The sequence below is a fragment of the Medicago sativa genome, chromosome 6 (assembly GCF_051527215.1).
Source record: "Medicago sativa cultivar Bolivia chromosome 6, Bolivia_mono, whole genome shotgun sequence".
Classification (NCBI taxonomy): domain Eukaryota; kingdom Viridiplantae; phylum Streptophyta; class Magnoliopsida; order Fabales; family Fabaceae; genus Medicago; species Medicago sativa.
The window spans coordinates 99414163-99426602 of NC_140754.1; the positions used below are offsets into that span (position 1 = coordinate 99414163).

The window sequence follows — 12440 nt, forward strand, 5'->3', positions numbered from 1 at the left end:
TACCCATCAGACGTGTCAGAGGACAAATATTCATGGAAATGTCTATTAATGGCATAAGTCATGTATGAACTAGATATCAGAGATTAAGTGTTACAGAACGTCAAGTACGACGGAAGAATGTTTTTATGAAATATCAGTCAAGCAGGGGTTTATGTATCAGTGTCAGGTTAAGCGCGATCAAGACGAAGGGCATTTAAGTAAACTCGCACAAGGGAGTATATAAGTGTTTTTGGGGCCAAAATATTCATTTTCCCATTTCACTTCTCTCTCTAGGTTTTGGAAAACCTTTCTCTCCCCCTTCTCTCTAAGAATTGCGCCTCCCTCTCCTCTCTAAGTCATCCAAACTTCTTCAATACATGATCAAGCATGGCTTAACAAGCAAGAAACACGTAGAGGAAGAGATTAAAGTATGGTTTGGTGAAAAAGGGCTAAGGATCAAAAGCTAGGGTTTGAGCTTGGAACTTGAAGAATATGCAAGGATCATGTTAGGTGAGTTCCATAGATAGAATACCCACCTTTGGGTTTGTGTAATCTTGTAGAAAAATCATGTTTTATGTTAGTTTTGCTTTTATGAAATTTAAGTAACCCCAAGGTAATTCTTGTTGTTTACATGCTAAAAATTGCCATGAGATATGTTTAAATGAAGCTATATATGTTGTTGGATGTATTGGTGCATTACAGGGTCCAATTGGTCGAGTTTTGGGTCGAAAATGGCGAAAACCCGTAGCCGAAAGCACCGAAAACGCAAAAATTTGCAGCGCTGCGCCTGTACAAGGGCGCTAGGCGCCCACAAGTCAGGGAGCCAGCGCTAGGCGCCCTCCCTCTGGCGCCAGGCGCCCCAGACTGGACAACGATCGCGTTGTTCTGCGCTCGGGTGCTTGGGGGCAGTCGCGTGGGGGTCCGTAGCGATCGTTTCGGTGTATTCTTGTACTGTTTTTACTTATCTTTCTACTGGTACAAGCTTAGCTTTATCAAATCATGAAATTTATAAACGGCTCGTAACTTGGGTTTATGGCATTTTCGGTCTTCAGAAAGTATTGAAAATTTGCACACATCGTCAATTGATCCTTGCACCATTAATCATGGCAATCTTAGCATGTATTACAAGGATCGCTCAAGAGAGTTTTAGCCGAATTATTCGGGTAGCAAAGAACTAGGCATGGGATGAAAGTAGAGCCTTGACATAGCTTGTCAAGAACTAGAATAGTTAGTAGAGAATAGAATGTTAGGCATGAGTAGTATGCTTGACTAGTTGCGAAGTGGCATAGAGTAATCTCTTCGAATAGAAACTAGAGTGCCATAATTGATTAGATATCTCTTCACATAGCAAGTTAAGCAAGCATATAATTTACCTCTAGTCGGATCGTATAGGCATCCGAGGTAAAAGAGATAGCTAGCATAGATTTAATACTCATGCATTTATAGACCCAAACTTTAAAGTTAAAGGTGTCATGTCTCTTGTGTCCACACTAGGTTGGCTCAGGGGGTTTCCATTAGGTGAAACGGGGTTAGCCGTAAGGAACCCGCATGTCACTTAGTAAGTAAGATGTGGTGGTCGTGTCTCTTGTGTCCACACTAGGTTGGTTCAAGAGGTTTCCATTAGGTGAAATGGGGTTAGCCGTAAGGATCCCGCACGTCACTGCAGGAGTACCGTTGGTTTATACCTTAGATAGGTTTCCATCGGATAGATAGGGATTGCGCTCGGGGTTACTCCACTCGGGGCTTTCCGTAAAATGAACTCAGATAATAATTGTTTGTTAAACGCTAACTTTATGAATAAACTTGACTATGCATATTTATTAGATATATTTATGTTATGTCATAGAGCCTTGACGTAGATCGTCAAGAATAGCAGTGCCTTGACGTAGATCGTCAAGAATAGTAGAACATAGACGTAGATCGTCAATGACTAGTATGATAGCAAGATAGAATATGTTGTTAGATACAACATAGCTATGCATAGAGCAAGTATAGAGAAAGATATGCCGATGACGATCTTAGATTTCCCCTAATCGTCCGGTTTAGAATTGTGTCATGATTATAGTATGTTTAGGCCTCGATACGTAGAGCGTATTCTTGGCGTTGCGGTTTTAGATTCCCTTCGACCGCCATGACACGTATAGGAAGTGAAGCCTATAACAAGTGAGATAAGGCTATGTCGGCCCTAGTATGCACACCGTCTAAGTATGCAATGTCCCCACACATGTATAATCAACCGGCAGGTTGTATTTTAGACACGTGGTGACCGTAGGTTTTCCCTGAGGTTGCCTATAGCCTAGGATTTAGGGGAACTCACTGAGACATTATGTCTCATCCCAATCCTTTTTGTTTCAGATAAACAGGTTGGATTAGCAAGCTAGTAGCCGAATGGATGATGCGACAAGTGTTCGTTCGTACCCGCCGCAGGATGAGATGGATATTCAAGGATGCATCTATTATATTTTTTTTAGAGAAGTTGAGTTATGTTCTTTGTACGAACGCATTTGGTTGTACATATATATTCATTCGTAGTTTATTGTTGTAAATTTTTAATGTATCCAATACTAAACTTAACGCACGTGCTAGACATTCTAGATACGTCTAGTATGGGTGTTACATTTGGTATCAGAGCAGGTCGATTCAGATCGTGCCTTGGGTCATTAAGTTACAACAAAGGTAGTGGGACCATTGGGTTCCGGGTAGATGTTCTAGTTGTTGTTGTTAGTTGAGTCTGATCAACTCAATTTAGCATTCGACAATTAGAATGGATGCCTGAGAGCTGAATAGGACCCTGGAGGAACGAAGCATGTGAAGAAGATGCACCGGAAAGTGTGAACTTAGAAGCAAGAACTCAAAATGAGTATTAGTAAGAAGTTGATCGTGCCAGTAGGTGGCCGGTAAACTAAGCAAGTAGAAGTATGAATCCTCCGGGAATGTAAGGCAATGTTGAGAAGGGACGTTTAGACAGCGTTGGGTAAGTTGTTGATGATACTTCGTATACCCATAAGAGAAGGATATGAAAATATCTTAGCAGGACCTGAAGCTTCAGTAAGGGTCATAGTTAGAATGGAATTGTATTCCAGAAAGTAAGCGCAAGGCTACAAGATAGAGAGCAGTCGACGTATGTTGATGGAATTAGTGGACTCTCAGGATTAGTGTTATGTTATTGAAGTTACGGACTTGAATGTTCAAAGTGAACAAGGTTCTAGTGTTCAGGAAGCTACGTTAAGCGGCAACGCAGAGAAGTAAGCTACTCGTAGTAGAGAAGGATTCAGTGAAAGTTTTATGTTATCAGGAATGAAGCATTAGTTTCTAAAGTGCCGAAAATTGTATCGAATTAGGTTGATGCTTGCCATGCATATATAGTAGGATATTTTAGATATTGGGAATGATCGATGTGCATTGATTTACTTGAGAAAAAAAAAATGAGCTGAAGAAACTCATCAATAGCGAGCCCGGAGCGAAATTTTTCAGTTCGTCTCTTGGAAATGCAGTGACTATTGGAGAGTTGTCTTCACCATATTTATGCAATGAGAAATTGTTTTTTTTATATATCGAGTGACGAATGCATATCACCCCCTAATTTTCAAAAGGGAAAAAGGCATGGGTAACCATCAACGAAAATCGATTCGGTTTGACGTGACTTTGGAAGTTAATGTGACAAGAGATAAGAATGAGTTTAGACCAAGAGTTTAGAGGCACCCGTATTTAGAATAGAAGTCACAGATGTGAAAGCATGAAGCAAGAAGTTAAATGGTGCAGAGTCATATGAAATCACAAGGATTTTGGGACTTTGCGAAGTTAAGAGTACCCCTCGAATCTATGTTTTGCTTGATGAATTTGCGAAGGCTCGTTAGGATGTCAAATCGTAAAGTTTACATGATTTTAGAAAATATATACATAAGGGTGATTGAAGTTGACATTTTTTGAAAGCAAGATGAATTTTTTGTAGGTACCGGGTTGTTACGACTCGTATAGTTGGGCTAAACTCACTAGGACTAAGATTTGATGGCACGTATGTGTTGTCAACTCGTCATGTGAAATTAGAGTAACAACTGGGACCTAGGTTCAGTATATGTTTTTATTTAGTAGAAAAAAAATCATCAACGTCAATGACCCGTGTGTTAATTTATGAAGTTTCTTTTAAAGAAAAATTAACGAGCGAGCATAGGAAAGATCAAGCAAAACATAGTATGCGAGATGTGAAGCTACAATGTTAGATGCATAAGGAAGTATGCCCGAGTGCAAGATGAGTCTACCATCGGACGTTGTAAGAACGATTTATGGAATAGTAGTTATGTAATAGCAAAGATGTGCTCCTTGAGTTAAGTTGCTCAGGAATAAGAGTAAGTATGACATTGATATGTCCAGAGGTAAGTTTCCTTGAGATTCAATCTTACCAGCAAAGAGTATAGCAAGGTTGCAGAGTAGCATGCAACATGGAAGTATCGAGCAGAGCTCAAGCAGATATTAATGTAATGATAGAAGAAGAATAAAATTTCCCTCGTCTCAACGGATCAGAGTATTGGTTGAGGCCAACAGGTGGAAATCAGAGTAGCGCAACGGAAGTTAATTACTTAAGTTGCGAACAGTAGCCATGGAACATGGAAAATTGGTAGTAAGAAACTTCGTGAAGGAAGTTCAGGATAGAAATGCAGTTTTAATGAGAAGTATTATGAAACGAGCAGGAAGTTCTCGTTATGTTAAGTAAGTATAGATGCTTATGCAACCAGTATTAATTAAAGTGAAAGTTTAAAGGAAGTATCTTCACTCAGGTAAGATGAGAAAGACTAGAGTTAGCACAGATGAATTAATCGAGTTACCTTTTTGGTGATGTCGAATGTGTAGAAGAGTTGTTGGCTAGTCAGAAAGAGTATGTGCTATGTTAATGGAGTACGATTTATAGGTTATGCCTGACGAAGTACATACCCTCTTACACCATATTTGTTAAATGATAACGATACTTTCCAGAATGGTGTCAAGCCATGATTTTATAACTTTTAAAGTTAAGATTGGTACTGAGGAACTTGGGAACGATGTTTATTTTAAAAACATGAAATTTCACATTGTTAAAACTGATGAGATACGTCGTAAGCGAGTAAGCTCACTTAAGACGTACAGACTTCAGGACCAGCTTGTTAGAGACAAGTGAGAAGGAGAGTCATAAAACCTTTTTCAGATATAGAGACTCGTCCTGTGGTTCTGCAGTACTAGTATAGACTCAGTTTTAAAAATGATATTTTTCTAGTCATGTATTTATTCGTTCCAAGAACCTATGTACCAAAGTTTAGAAACTCTTAGAAACAAAAGCTAGAATGAGTATCGTTATTAACTAACAAGCAGTGGCGCTAGAGAGTATGCAGAAACTATAGAAGGTAAAGTTTTATGGATGACAATGCCCATGTGATACTAATGCCATAAGGGATGCACGGATTTATGCTAAGAGCGTTCAATGCAAGTGCAAATGGACTTAGTAGAAAGTTTCAAGAGCTTGTGAATCGTCAGACAGGTTAATAGATTGTCAGATGAATCAGTGTAGTTGATTTTACTTCTTCATGCTAAGCTAGAACAAGTCACCCATGAATTGCAGTACAGGGATATTATGAAAGGATAGACAGGTTTCATAAGATTATGATTAGAGATGAGTAGAATCATCAAGATAAGTAGCATCAGTAAGAAGCATAAATCGCAATGTGCGGTAAAACAGATTATGTATGCATGATAAGATGTATACATGGAAGATGTGTTAGATACACGTAAGCACTGCAGGGCAAACCTGGGTATCAGTAGAACTCCAGTATAAAGGCAAATCCTGAGTGTTTCAGATAAAGAAAAGTTACGTAGATGCAGAGTTCATGCTACGCAGAGAAGGAATAGATCCGAGACAAGCAATCCGCATATAACAAAAGTCAGTTTTAATCACTGTGTTCTCAGATAGTTCTGTGATTTTGATAAATATAGTAAGATTGAAGAGACCATATTCAATCATATGCAGAATAAGAAAGAGGATGAATTACATGCTTTGTTGAGAAAAATATTCTTCAACCTCACTAGAGTGGTTTTGATCAGATATCATTTAGCAGAAACCAAAGGAAATAGATTTTAGTTACTGTGATTGATAGATGATTTCTAAATTTCGAGGACGAAATTTCTTTAAGGGGGGTAGAGTGTAATATCCCGCTTATCAGTAACGGAATATTACCCATCAGACGTGTCAGAGGACAAATATTCATGGAAATGTCTATTAATGGCATAAGTCATGTATGAACTAGATATCAGAGATTAAGTGTTACAGAACGTCAAGTACGACGGAAGAATGTTTTTATGAAATATCAGTCAAGCAGGGGTTTATGTATCAGTGTCAGGTTAAGCGCGATCAAGACGAAGGGCATTTAAGTAAACTCGCACAAGGGAGTATATAAGTGTTTTTGGGGCCAAAATATTCATTTTCCCATTTCACTTCTCTCTCTAGGTTTTGGAAAACCTTTCTCTCCCCCTTCTCTCTAAGAATTGCGCCTCCCTCTCCTCTCTAAGTCATCCAAACTTCTTCAATACATGATCAAGCATGGCTTAACAAGCAAGAAACACGTAGAGGAAGAGATTAAAGTATGGTTTGGTGAAAAAGGGCTAAGGATCAAAAGCTAGGGTTTGAGCTTGGAACTTGAAGAATATGCAAGGATCATGTTAGGTGAGTTCCATAGATAGAATACCCACCTTTGGGTTTGTGTAATCTTGTAGAAAAATCATGTTTTATGTTAGTTTTGCTTTTATGAAATTTAAGTAACCCCAAGGTAATTCTTGTTGTTTACATGCTAAAAATTGCCATGAGATATGTTTAAATGAAGCTATATATGTTGTTGGATGTATTGGTGCATTACAGGGTCCAATTGGTCGAGTTTTGGGTCGAAAATGGCGAAAACCCGTAGCCGAAAGCACCGAAAACGCAAAAATTCGCAGCGCTGCGCCTGTACAAGGGCGCTAGGCGCCCACAAGTCAGGGAGCCAGCGCTAGGCGCCCTCCCTCTGGCGCCAGGCGCCCCAGACAGGACAACGATCGCGTTGTTCTGCGCTCGGGTGCTTGGGGGCAGTCGCGTGGGGGTCCGTAGCGATCGTTTCGGTGTATTCTTGTACTGTTTTTACTTATCTTTCTACTGGTACAAGCTTAGCTTTATCAAATCATGAAATTTATAAACGGCTCGTAACTTGGGTTTATGGCATTTTCGGTCTTCAGAAAGTATTGAAAATTTGCACACATCGTCAATTGATCCTTGCACCATTAATCATGGCAATCTTAGCATGTATTACAAGGATCGCTCAAGAGAGTTTTAGCCGAATTATTCGGGTAGCAAAGAACTAGGCATGGGATGAAAGTAGAGCCTTGACATAGCTTGTCAAGAACTAGAATAGTTAGTAGAGAATAGAATGTTAGGCATGAGTAGTATGCTTGACTAGTTGCGAAGTGGCATAGAGTAATCTCTTCGAATAGAAACTAGAGTGCCATAATTGATTAGATATCTCTTCACATAGCAAGTTAAGCAAGCATATAATTTACCTCTAGTCGGATCGTATAGGCATCCGAGGTAAAAGAGATAGCTAGCATAGATTTAATACTCATGCATTTATAGACCCAAACTTTAAAGTTAAAGGTGTCATGTCTCTTGTGTCCACACTAGGTTGGCTCAGGGGGTTTCCATTAGGTGAAACGGGGTTAGCCGTAAGGAACCCGCATGTCACTTAGTAAGTAAGATGTGGTGGTCGTGTCTCTTGTGTCCACACTAGGTTGGTTCAAGAGGTTTCCATTAGGTGAAATGGGGTTAGCCGTAAGGATCCCGCACGTCACTGCAGGAGTACCGTTGGTTTATACCTTAGATAGGTTTCCATCGGATAGATAGGGATTGCGCTCGGGGTTACTCCACTCGGGGCTTTCCGTAAAATGAACTCAGATAATAATTGTTTGTTAAACGCTAACTTTATGAATAAACTTGACTATGCATATTTATTAGATATATTTATGTTATGTCATAGAGCCTTGACGTAGATCGTCAAGAATAGCAGTGCCTTGACGTAGATCGTCAAGAATAGTAGAACATAGACGTAGATCGTCAATGACTAGTATGATAGCAAGATAGAATATGTTGTTAGATACAACATAGCTATGCATAGAGCAAGTATAGAGAAAGATATGCCGATGACGATCTTAGATTTCCCCTAATCGTCCGGTTTAGAATTGTGTCATGATTATAGTATGTTTAGGCCTCGATACGTAGAGCGTATTCTTGGCGTTGCGGTTTTAGATTCCCTTCGACCGCCATAACACGTATAGGAAGTGAAGCCTATAACAAGTGAGATAAGGCTATGACGGCCCTAGTATGCACACCGTCTAAGTATGCAATGTCCCCACACACGTATAATCAACCGGCAGGTTGTATTTTAGACACGTGGTGACCGTAGGTTTTCCCTGAGGTTGCCTATAGCCTAGGATTTAGGGGAACTCACTGAGACATTATGTCTCATCCCAATCCTTTTTTTTCAGATAAACAGGTTGGATTAGCAAGCTAGTAGCCGAATGGATGATGCGACAAGTGTTCGTTCGTACCCGCCGCAGGATGAGATGGATATTCAAGGATGCATCTATTATATTTTTTTTAGAGAAGTTGAGTTATGTTCTTTGTACGAACGCATTTGGTTGTACATATATATTCATTCGTAGTTTATTGTTGTAAATTTTTAATGTATCCAATACTAAACTTAACGCACGTGCTAGACATTCTAGATACGTCTAGTATGGGTAGCGTGGTGGGCATGTAACACCCACGTCGTGGCTTTCGATATCCCGCTAGGTGGATACGAAAGGTTCCCGACCTAAGGGGAACGGTTTAAGCCGCAAGGGACCCCCACGACAATAGTAGGAACCGAAACCCATCGGAATGAGAGGGATCCGAAGGCCGTGTAGGTATGGGACTACATGGTTGAAGGAAGGCTTATAAGAATTGTTAGGTACTACCCATATCAACAAGATGCATCTTCTTTTCGGGAGCTCAATCCATAGGAACTCCACGGTTAAGCGTGCTTGGCTTGGAGTAGTACTAGGATGGGTGACCTACCGGGAAGTTTCCCGGTAAGCATGTGAGTGAGGACAAAGCATGCTGAAAAGACTCGTGTTGGTTTGTGGGGTTAGTCGGCAATCCTGTAAGCAGTCTGGGATGTTACACTTGGTATCAGAGCAGACCTCTCCCAGTACGGTGTGGTTCGGGGACGAACCAGGCGGAAGCTGGTGGGCATGTAACACCCACGTCGTGGCTTTCGATATCCCGCTAGGTGGATACGAAAGGTTCCCGACCTAAGGGGAACGGTTTAAGCCGCAAGGGACCCCCACGACAATAGTAGGAACCGAAACACATCGGAATGAGAGGGATCCGGAGGCCGTGTAGGTATGGGACTACATGGTTGAAGGAAGGCTTATAAGAATTGTTAGGTACTACCCATATCAACAATATGCATCTTCTTTTCGGGAGCTCAATCCATAGGAACTCCACGGTTAAGCGTGCTTGGCTTGGAGTAGTACTAGGATGGGTGACCTACCGGGAAGTTTCCCGGTAAGCATGTGAGTGAGGACAAAGCATGCTGAAAAGACTCGTGTTGGTTTGTGGGGTTAGTCGGCAATCCTGTAAGCAGTCTGGGATGTTACAGGACAATTCGTTGGATAGGTAAACAACATAGCTACGACTTCCATGGGATATTTTTGCATTTTTTAAAAATTCAGCCAAAATGGAGGTTAAGAAAATCTCCTTGTTAATTTGGGACATTACTCGTTTTCGACCCTTTTTTACTAGGAAGGCCATAATGTGGCCGATTTGCATTGAATCTTAGCGTGTGACAATTCGTTGGATAGGTAAACAACATAACTATGACGTCCATGGGATATTTTTGCATTCTCTAAAAATTTGGCCAAAATGGAGGTTAAGAAAATCTCCTCATTAATTTAGGACATTACTCGTTTTCGACCCATTTTTACTAGGAAGGCCTTAAAGTGGCCGATTTGTATTGAATCTTAGCATGTGACAATTCGTTGGATAGGTAAACAACATAACTACGACTTCCATGGGATATTTTTGCATTCTCTAAAAATACGGCCAAAATGGAGTTTAAGAAAATCTCCTCGTTAATTTAGGACATTACTCATTTTCGACCCATTTTTACTAGGAAGGCCATAAAGTGGCCGATTTGTATTGAATCTTAGCATGTGACAATTCGTTGGATAGGTAAACAACATAACTACGACTTCCATGGGATATTTTTGCATTCTCTAAAAATTTAGCCAAAATCGAGGTTAAGAAAATCCCCTCGTTAATTCAGGACATTACTCGTTTTCGACCCTTTTTTATAAGGAAGGCCATAAAGTGGCCGGTTTGTATTGAATCTTAGCATGGGACAATTCGTTGGATAGGTAAACAACATAGCTACGACTTCCATGGGATATTTTTGCATTTATTAAAAATTCAGCCAAAATGGAGGTTAAGAAAATCTCCTCGTTAATTTGGGACATTACTCGTTTTCGACCCTTTTTTACTAGGAAGGCCATAATGTGGCTGATTTGCATTGAATCTTAGCGTGTGACAATTCGTTGGATAGGTAAACAACATAACTACGACTTCCATGGGATATTTTTGCATTCTCTAAAAATTCGGCCAAAATGGAGGTTAAGAAAATCTCCTCGTTAATTTAGGGCATTACTCGTTTTCGACCCATTTTTACTAGGAAGACCATAAAGTGGCCGATTTGTATTGAATCTTAGCATGTGACAATTCGTTGGATAGGTAAACAACATAACTACGACTTCCATGGGATATTTTTGCATTCTCTAAAAATTTAGCCAAAATGGAGGTTAAGAAAATCCCCTCGTTAATTTAGGACATTACTCGTTTTCGACCCTTTTTTATAAGGAAGGCCATAAAGTGGCCGGTTTGTATTGAATCTTAGCATGGGACAATTCGTTGGATAGGTAAACAACATAGCTACGACTTCCATGGGATATTTTTGCATTTTTTAAAAATTCAGCCAAAATGGAGGTTAAGAAAATCTCCTTGTTAATTTGGGACATTACTCGTTTTCGACCCTTTCTTATAAGGAAGGCCATAAAGTGGCCGGTTTGTATTGAATCTTAGCATGGGACAATTCGTTGGATAGGTAAACAACATAACTATGACTTCCATGGGATATTTTTGCATTCTCTAAAAATTCAGCCAAAATGGGGGTTAAGAAAATATCCTTGTTAATTTGGGACATTACTCGTTTTCGACCCTTTTTTAGTAGGAAGGCCATAATGTGGCCGATTTGCATTGAATCTTAGCGTGTGACAATTCGTTGGATAGGTAAACAACATAACTACGACTTCCATGGGATATTTTTACATTCTCTAAAAATTCAGCCAAAATGGAGGTTAAGAAAATCCCCTCGTTAATTTAGGACATTACTCATTTTCGACCCTTTTTTATAAGGAAGACCATAAAGTGGGCGGTTTGTATTGAATCTTAGCATGGGACAATTTGTTGGATAGGTAAACAACATAGCTGCGACTTCCATGGGATATTTTTGCATCTTTTAAAAATTCAGCCAAAATGGAGGTTAAGAAAATATCCTCGTTAATTTGGGACATTACTCGTTTTCGACCCTTTTTTAGTAGGAAGGCCATAATGTGGCCGATTTGCATTGAATCTTAGCGTGTGACAATTCGTTGGATAGGTAAACAGCATAACTACGACTTCCATGGGATATTTTTGCATTCTCTAAAAATTCAGCCAAAATGGGGGTTAAGAAAATATCCTCGTTAATTTTTGACATTACTCGTTTTCGACCCTTTTTTAGTAGGAAGGCCATAATGTGGCCGATTTGCATTGAATCTTAGCGTGTGACAATTCGTTGGATAGGTAAACAACATAACTATGACTTCCATGGGATATTTTTGCATTCTCTAAAAATTCAGCCAAAATGGGGGTTAAGAAAATATCCTCGTTAATTTGGGACATTACTCGTTTTCGACCCTTTTTTAGTAGGAAGGCCATAATGTGGCCGATTTGAATTGAATCTTAGCGTGTGACAATTCGTTGGATAGGTAAACAACATAACTACGACTTCCATGGGATATTTTTGCATTCTCTAAAAATTCAGCCAAAATGGGGGTTAAGAAAATATCCTCGTTAATTTGGGACATTACTCGTTTTCGACCCTTTTTTAGTAGGAAGGCCATAATGTGGCCGATTTGCATTGAATCTTAGCGTGGGACAATTCGTTGGATAGGTAAACAACATAGCTACGACTTCCATGGGATATTTTTGCATTCTCTAAAAATTCAGCCAAAATGGGGGTTAAGAAAATATCCTTGTTAATTTGGGACATTACTCGTTTTCGACCCTTTTTTAGTAGGAAGGCCATAATGTGGCCGATTTGCATTGAATCTTAGCG

The 12440-nt window shown here is 39.8% G+C and overlaps 2 long non-coding RNA genes across 2 annotated transcripts; both read left to right on the plus strand.

The window, feature by feature from the left end:
- The first annotated feature begins 365 nt into the window (after positions 1 to 365).
- LOC146918774 (uncharacterized) lies at positions 366 to 2597 on the plus strand. Its single transcript, XR_015014366.1, has 2 exons — positions 366 to 489; positions 2335 to 2597. It is a non-coding gene; the product is annotated as an uncharacterized LOC146918774 (long non-coding RNA).
- A 1429-nt stretch (positions 2598 to 4026) lies between these two features.
- LOC146918775 (uncharacterized) lies at positions 4027 to 8709 on the plus strand. Its single transcript, XR_015016376.1, has 2 exons — positions 4027 to 6667; positions 8512 to 8709. It is a non-coding gene; the product is annotated as an uncharacterized LOC146918775 (long non-coding RNA).
- The last annotated feature ends 3731 nt before the right edge of the window (positions 8710 to 12440 follow it).